Source organism: Dasypus novemcinctus, chromosome 24 (assembly GCF_030445035.2).
Source record: "Dasypus novemcinctus isolate mDasNov1 chromosome 24, mDasNov1.1.hap2, whole genome shotgun sequence".
Classification (NCBI taxonomy): Eukaryota; Metazoa; Chordata; class Mammalia; order Cingulata; family Dasypodidae; genus Dasypus; species Dasypus novemcinctus.
The window spans coordinates 16,459,685-16,468,738 of NC_080696.1; the positions used below are offsets into that span (position 1 = coordinate 16,459,685).

At 44.0% G+C, this 9,054-nt stretch overlaps 1 long non-coding RNA gene across 1 annotated transcript; it reads right to left on the bottom strand.

The window, feature by feature from the left end:
- Nucleotides 1-1,210: 1,210 nt before the first annotated feature.
- Nucleotides 1,211-4,613, bottom strand: LOC139437490 (uncharacterized). The gene is made up of 2 exons (XR_011647290.1): nucleotides 4,243-4,613; nucleotides 1,211-3,046 (listed from the first exon to the last, which is right to left on the bottom strand). It is a non-coding gene; the product is annotated as an uncharacterized lncRNA (long non-coding RNA).
- Nucleotides 4,614-9,054: the final 4,441 nt, after the last annotated feature.

Here is a 9,054-nt window from a genome sequence, read left to right on the forward strand (position 1 = left end):
GGTTGAAAGGGAAAGTCTAAGGTCAAGTATATTACCAGAAAGAAAGCTAAGAAATGTAACATGGGACTGTAGAACATAGTGGAAGCTTATGTGAAATATGAGTATAGGTAATATATATGCACTTGTGGCAATTTGGTATTATTTATGAATTCTAAAAAGAGATACTATGTTTGTAAACTCATCTGTTCCTCTGGGAATGATACCCTTTGATGGATTTAAATTCAAAGGCTTTACGTTTACTTGATTAAATGAAGATTAGGGTTTTGATTTGACCATGTCATTAGGCCATGCAGGGTTGAGTCGCCGCCCCCTTGTTGGGCTATATAAATGGGCGCTCAATCAAGAACACAGAGAAGTATATACACAGAGAAGATACACAGGGGAAGAGCCAGCTCCACAGACACAGCAGAGGCCCCAGGAAGAGAGATGAGCCATTCACTTGATAGTTTACAGTTGACCTTGTGAAGAGACCAGAGCAGCTGAGCCCCGAAAGAAAGGAGCCCCAGGAAGAGATGAGGCCTATGCCGGCCTACAGCTGAGATGGGAATAAGCTGGGCCCACGGAATCTTAAGAGGGAAGAGGAAGGCTGAACCCTCACAGACTTTGCCCGCCATCTTGCTTCAACACACGGCGACAGAGGTTGGTAAGCAAGAAACCTTGAGTTGGATTCTTTAGGGCCTTGTAACTGTAAGCTTTTACCCCAAATAAATACCCTTTATAAAAGCCAACAGGTTTCTGGTACTTTGCATCAGCACCCCTTGGTTGACTAATACACTGCTTTTTTGATTGACTAATATACTGAACAAATGTATATTAATATTACGAGTTGTTATTATCAAGCAAAAATACAACCAAAGCAAACTGTGGACAGTAGTATATAGTAATATATTAATAATCTTCTATTAAGGGTAAAAAAAAAGGAAATATATTAAGTGAAAGAAACTAGACACAGGTACTACATATTGCTTGACTCCATCAATACAAAATATAAATACAAATAAACGAGCAATGGAAACAGAATAGCAACTATATACAGCAAGGGAAGAAAAGAGCCGCTGAGAGGTGGTGATTGTTTTTGTTTGTTCCTCTGTGTGTTTTTATTATTGGAATAATGAAATTGCTCTAATAATGATTAAAGTGATGAATGCACAACTATGTGATTATACCAAATACCGCCCTGGGTGGATTATATATGCTTTCTTAACATGTCTCAATAAAATTGATTTTATTTAAAAAAGAAAGAACATTCTGGGCACTGGGAGCAGCTGGACCAAAGGACCTGATGCTGAAGCATGCCTGCAACTTTCAGGAACATCAAGGCCAGTGGTGCTGGAATGGAGAGAGGGAGAGGGAGGACCAGAAGAGCAGAGGTTAGGAGAGCGCTCTGGTTACTGCTGCTACGTAACAAACCTCCTCCACTTTATGAGGCGTGGGGAGTCTGTGGGTCAAGAATTCCAACCAGGTTTAGGGAAAGGGCTTGAGATTTCAAGGCCCACTAATTGGGACTTCAGTGGGAAGTTACAAATGTCTTGGGGCTTACAGGAAGGTCTGGATCAGGGATTATTTGACAGCACTATCCATGTGTGGCTATTTAAATTTAAATGCATTTATCTGAATTTCAAATGCTTAATACAGGTATGCCAGACTGAGAAAATGCAGCACACCTAGAGAAATTTGAATTTCAGATATAATTAATGTTTTAGTATGTCCCAAATACTGCATGGGATATACTTATATATATTTTTAAAAACTGCTGTTTCTCTGAAATTCAAAGTTAACAGAGCATTCTTTATCTAATAGTGACATATGGCTAATGGCTACTGTATTGGACAGTACAGATCTAGGATATTTCCATCATTACAGAAAATTCTGATCAAGAGACTTCTCCACTCATTAGCTGGGACTGTCCACTAGACTGCCTGCACGTGGCCTGGGCCTCTCCCAGCATGGCAGTTGAGTGAGCCAGGAGTGTCCAGAGAGCAAGTGTCACTGCTGTCACATTCTATTGGTTACCAACACGTCACTGAAGGGAATTAGGTTCTACCATTTGATGAGGGAGCAGCAAGGTCGCATAAGAGAATAAAGAATTGGAAATATTCTTGTGGACATCTTTGGAAAATCCATTGGGGTCAGGGGGCAGCAGATCAGGTACAGCTTGAGTTGTTGAAAAGTCATGGGGAGTGATGGGAGAGATTTTTGCAGAAAAGTGGCATGATCTGGTTTTTAAAGGACACCTGTGGCTGCTGTGTGGGATTAAAATGTAAGGGGACAGAGGGGGGCACTGGGAGTTTTACAATAAGCCTGGTCTGGAGCTAGAACTCAGGGAAGGAGGAGTCGCATGCATGACAATCAGCCTTCCTCCCGCCTCCCCCAGCAAGGACCCTGCCAAGAAGCACTTCACACTGCCCCCACCTCTGGCCCCCCAGCTCCAGGGTTCCCACATGGGGTCCGTTTCCTCTCCCTGCCCCTCCTAGGGCAGCAAGTGCTTTATCAGACAGTGCAAAGGGGGCAAGGGCGTTGCAGACACAAACCAGACCTTAAAAAAACCCTGTGCAAGCCTCGTTAGGATTCGCAGCAGGCTTTTCCAAAGTCTCCCTCGCTGCGGCCTGACGCGGGATTTCCTGCCTTGGCGAGGACTCTCCGAGCAGCCAAGGTCAGCCTCCTCGAAAGGAAGGAATGGGGCTTATTACTTGGATCCTTTTCAAGCTTTCATTGGCTCTTTTCTCTCGTGCCTTCAGAATCCTTTTCCTGTGCTCTTCCTCCTCCTCTTGCCACTGTTTTCCCCCCGCCCCACGCAACCCCAGCCACCTGCCTCCTGCGCAGCCAAACCATGGGATCGCGACACAAACCAGCAGACTCAGGGAGCGCAGGCCCTGGAGCCCCAGCTGGATCCAGCTGGAATCACGAGGCTTGGGCTCAGGCTCGAGGTTTCCACCCTCAACCAGCGCAGCTCCGTCACAGGAACCTCGCGGTAACTTGGCAAGGCAGGGCGATGGGGAGCAGGGGCGTGAACCAAATACTTCATGAGTTTCCAGATGTACCAGCCCTGTGAAGCGAGTAAATGACACCACCTATCAGCCCAGCAGCACCATTTGGATTCGCTGTCTTGGGATATTGCTTCGTTGTAGGTTATCACTTTGCTGTGGTTTTGCAAAGGGGAAAGGACACGACAAACCGAAAAAAGACGTGAATCTCCATCAATACTGAAACCTCATTAAAATGACAGGAAAGGGCCCAGCCTGGATCAAGATGGCACAGTGAGACCTGCAGGGCTCTGTCCCCACCCTGCCAGAAGCTTTGAACAACCGGCAAGAACTGGCAGAAACATCTTTTTTCAAAGCTCCTGAAAACAGTTCTAGGATTGCAGGAGAGGGTGAGTGCTGAGTCAAGAAAAAGGCCACATGCAGGCATTCGGTTCTTGCAGTGCCCTGGCAGTCCCCGCGCCACCCCTCACCTGCTCCTCGCCAGCCACCTGAGCTCCCAGTGCCTATTCCCAGTCCAGGAGAGTGAGTAACCCAAGCACAGCGTGGGAGTGCGAGTGTCTGGCCCAATCTCTCCAGTGGTGGCCAGGGACACGCCATCCCAAAACTTGCCTTGCATGCAGAAGGCAGTTTGCTGAGCTCTCCTACAGACAGAACACGTGGGTGAGCAGTCAGTCATGCTACCGGGGGCAAGGAAATGCTGGCATGGGACGTACAGTGCAGTGCCCGGGACCTTGAGGAAACTGTTTCCAAGAGAAGAGGGGACATTCGGAACCACATGAATGGGGTGGGGTGGGGGGGATACTAGGGCCATGAGCGTGTGCCACAGGACACAGAAAGGATCAAAAAGCCCCTTACTCTTTGACCTGGAGCTATTCTCTAAATTAATTGTATGGATAAGCCTTGAAGGAGAGCAGCCACACAGGTCAATCTGCAAAAATTGGGAAAGGTGTTTTATTTCTTTTTTTTGTAGTTGGCTTCTTGCATTAAAGGAAAACTCTGTCATAGTATTAGCTGGATACAAACTTAAGTCCAGAAATAACACATTAAAATATCAACAAGTCCAGATGTCAATGAAAGGTTACAAAACATAAAGAAATAGGCAAAGGGGAAGATTAAAACATTAGAAACTGTATTAATCAATCAAAGGGGTGCTAAAGTAAAGTCCCAGAAACCTGTTGGCTTTTATAAAGGGTATTTATATGGGATGAAAGCTTAGTTACAAGGCCCTAAGGAGTTCAACTCATGGTTACTTCCTTACCAAACTCTGTTGCCACTTGTTTAAGCAAGCTGGTGGGCGACGTGAGGGTTCAGCCTTCCTCCTCTTCCTCTTAAGGATCCTGGGTCCAGCTTCTTCTGATCTCAGCTGTAGCCTGGCATACGGCTCGTCTCTCTTCCCGGGGCTCTTTTCTTTCAGGGCTCAGCTGCTCTGGCCACTTCACAAGGTCAGCTGTAAACTTTCAGGCAAATGGCTCATCTTTCTTCCTGGGGCCTCTGTTGTGTCTATGGAGCTGTCTCTTCTATCTATCTTCTCTGTGTATCTACTTCTGTCTGTTCTGTTGATTGCGTGTCCATTTATATAGCCCACAAAGGGGTGGGGACTCAAACTGAATGGCTCTAATGACGTGGTCAAATCAAAGCCCTAACCTTTATTTAATTACATAAATGTAAAGCCTCTGAATTTAAATCAATCTAAGGGCATCATGCCCAGAGGAACAGACCAATTTACAAACATAATCACCATCTTTTTGGAATTCATAAAAAATATCAAACTGCCACAGAAACCATGACCTAGGACATACCATGTTTTAAAAAATGGGTCTGAATATGCTCAAAAGAGGAAGACAGGCAAAGAACTAAAGGAAATCAGGAAAATGAAAGATGAACACAAAGAGAATATCAATAGAGATGAAAATTATGAGATGGGGCCAAACAGAGCTGAAGACCACAGTAACAGAAATTAAAAATCCCCAAGGAATCCAACAGCAGACTGGAGCTGGCAGAAGAAAGAATTAGAAAGCCTGAAACTAAGATAGTTGAAATCGTTCAGGCTGAGCAGAAAGACTAATGAAGTGAAGTCTGAGGAACCTGTGGGACACCACGAGGCACACCAAAACACACATGGAGGGAAGTCCCAGGAGGAGACAGTCAGAGAGAAAGCAACACAGGGAACCCAGTGGTGGGAAAAGGACTGCAGGTAACAGAACAATATGAGACCGTTTTCTTATGAACTGTAACAAATATATAATACCCATACAGGATGTTAATAATTAGGTGGTTACAATAACATTTTGTGTGATCTATGTTTTTTTAAAAATAAATTTAAAATATATTAAAAATAAGTAAATAATTGGGTGGGTTGGGGAAAAACACCAAAAGTAAGACATGGGCTATAGTGAGCAGTAATATTTTGACAATGCACCTTCATAGTTGTAACACGTTTCACAATAATGCAAGGTGTTGGTGGTGGGATGATATATGGGAGTCCTGTATGATGATGTTTGCTTTGTAAGCTCACAACTTTTACTGCATACTTGTTTATGCAGGTGCATGTATATATATTTTAATACAATTTTACTTAAAAAAAAAAAAAAGATTGTGCCTATTTCTTATCAGAAACCATGGAGGCAAACAGCAGTATGACACTAATTTAAAGCAAAAGCAAACCCAACAAGAATTCTGTATCTGGCAAAACTGTCCTCCAAAAATGAGGGAGCGATTAAGACACTACTAGATAAACAAAAGGTGTCACCATTAGGCTGGCGCTATAAGGGATGCTAAAGAAAGGTCTGCACGTTGAAAGGACAAGATTGAAGCTGCATGAAAAATACAGATCTCCTGTGAGGATAACTGCATGGATAAAAAGCACTACTATTCTATTTTTGGTTTGTAACTTCATTTTGTACTTCCTACAGGCCCTAAAAAGGAAGTGAATAATGAGAAGTCAGCGGTTTGGGACTCATAATATATAAACTGTCATTTGTGACAAGAAATACCTAAGATGGGGGATGAAGGGGTGTAAGAACATTGTACATACTAATGAAGTTAAGTAAATGAGAATGTTACACATTTAGAATGTTAAATTAACCCCCGTAGTAATATTAGAAAGTATCAGAGAATATGCAAGTTCATAGATAATAGAGTACGGGGCCAGGGGTGGGGGGCAGGAGGAATGGGGAGCTAAATGAGTATAGGGACTCTGTTAAGGGAAAAAGTGAAGCTTTAGTAATGGAAGGTGGTAAGGTACTGGCAATATTGTAAATGTAATGAATTCCTTAAACCTGCTAACTGCACATAAGGTGGTTATAAGTGAATATCCTTATTCTTAGGAAATGTACATGACAGTATAAAACGTTCAAGAGCATGATATAGACAATGTTGACACCAGTGTTCAGAAAATGGGATTGCCAGCGAGTTGGATGGATAGAGAAAATGATACAGAAAATGTGGCAAATTAAAATGCATGGATCTGGGTATCGGGGGGTGGTATGTCAGTTTTCTGTATAGGTTTGTATTAGTTCTGTAATCATCCTATGAGTTTAAGTGTATTTCAAAATAAAGTTAAAAAAATATGACAGGAAAAGAATCTGCAACCTGCAAGTTGAAAAATAAGACCAGTAATAAACAGTTGTGAAAACACCAGCAGTGGTCAGCTTTCACTACAACATCCTGACCCCAATATCGCTCCCCTTTGACCTATGTCAAAAATCCTGCCAACAGGTGCTTCACTTCATTAGCTGAGAGTGCACCAGATAACTGATGCAGGCAGGCGGGCGTGCAGAGGAACCAGCAGAAGTACAGAGTTGCGGGCTGGGATCATGGGCTTTTACTGAGTGTTTTAAAAGTCCCACAATTGAACACGCTTAAAAGTTGAGGATGTATTAATATAACTAGGCCCAATTAGAATTAAAATCTTTCTAGATTGGCTTTGCAAGTCATTCACACCGTCCAGCCGTTGTAGGAAGGGGCCCTGAAGTGAGGGAAGCTACTAGCAGGACCAAGTAGGTACCCTGGGGTTCCTCACCTGTTCATCTGCTCTTTCAGGAACACGGCAGTGGAGAGACAAAGATGCAAAAGAGGCACCTTCCCGCCTCTGAACCATGGAGACGACTCCACAGGGAGAGCCTGGAGCTGGGAACCTCCAGAAATTAAGCCCAACCCTGGCCCCTGGAAGCATCTTCTATAAAATACACACACATATATGGACAGAAAAAAAAAATCTGGAAACATAACTTTTATGGAATGAGAAAATAGGGGACTTTATTTTCTAATTTATACATTTTTGTGTTGTTTCAACTCCTTACATGTATTACTTTTCTAGTCAGAAGTAAAAATTTAAAAAGAAAAGCCTTCACATGAAACCTCCAATTAGGAACCACTTTGTGCCTTGTGCTGCAGGGAGAAGGGTCTCCAGCTATCTTAAGTTCATAATCAGTCACCGCCCAGCTGTGTCCTCCTTCCTTCCAAGCACATCACATGGCTCTGCCCTAACCCCCCACTACTGCTCGCTGTTCCACCAGCCCCAGAAGAGTTCCCTAACAGAATAAGCAACTTCAGCAAAGGAGGTCACCTCGGGTCAGGAGGAAGCTGCCGCCCACTTGAATCCTGAATGAGGCGGAACCCTGCTCTTCTGGGAAGACACGACCTGGAATGTCTTGGAATCTCAGCATGGGATTTCTCTTCCTGCTACTCTCTGCACTTTAGCTAGATGTTAATTTGCGCAAGTCTGCAGGAATGCCAGGCTTTCCCTTCAGCTGCACCCAGGAGGCGGTCCCACCAGCAGCAGCAGCTGGCTGCTCTGCTTCTGCCCCCTACAGGCAGAAAGCTGATGGTGCAAGTCTCCTCTACTGAAATCTCCCCCTAAATGCAAATACATATTTTTGAGCTGTGTCTGGACAAGACCTCATAACCCCAGAAATGGGCAAGGCAAATGCTGAGCAAACAGACACAGAAAAGTGGGAGTGAAACATGAACACGGGGTGGGATGAGCTGGTCCACAATCTGTGCTGTCACCATTAAATACCAACGAAGGCATGGCGACTTCATTTTCTATCACAGCTTTCCAGGGTAGAGATGGTCTTCTCTAGGAAATGTGGTTTTTCTGTGCTACAATGCAAATTTGCTGGCTGTGACAGGATTCCCTTATAAGGTGTGGCCTTATCTTAAACCACTTCCTATTCACTTAATTTGTTTCTAGTGCACCAGCTCTCAAGATGAGTTCCCTGGGAACTGAACATACGCAGGTTTTTCTGGAGATCACTAGCTACAGTCTAAGTAATCCACAGTCTAAAAGCACGGCAACCACTCTGAATACTGTTTTAAAACTAAGAGACTCGCCAACACCCCCAACCCCACATCATTTAACATGGCCTGAATTCCACTTCCTGGCCTTTACAAAAGGTTTCAAAATGTTTAATTTTAATTCTAAATCCACCTGCACTCTTGGAAGGCTCCCCAGAGGCTGTAGCTGTAGAAGATCCATGTGGACCCCTTTCCTAGGTCTCAGCTCTTTCAAGCTTTCCATGTTCCAGCTTACCATTCTCTACCCACTATTGGATTTACAGCACGTAAGACACAATTCATCATCTAGGCACAATTTGATCCATTTGAGGACAGTGGCTGCTCCTATCCAGCCAGCTGACTGAAGTAAAAAATGGCATGTGAGCACTGCTCACCAAGTCGGCAAAGTGACACAGCAGGAAAGGACTAGAAACATCTATGGACCACTAAAACCTCCACAGAGTATGAGTTACTCTTAAACCTAGGTATGACTTTAAAACTGGCTTTGAAACATGAGGCCATGAGGGTTAGCATTACCTAGAATCGTGCCATGCATTTCTAGGTCTGCACTTCCATCTTTAAGGTCCAGCAACCTGAAAATCCAGATGGCTCTGAGGGGGTCAGAGCCATGACTCAGAAGCAGGTGCCCCAGTGGCCTCCTATTTTACACACTAATAAAAAGGCAAAGTTCCAACTGCCTGAGTTTATACATTCACTTACCGCATCAAGTAGTAGAACCTACTGTGCCTGGTCCATAGTTTTAACTAGCTGTAAATGGCTGGGAAGGTCAGTT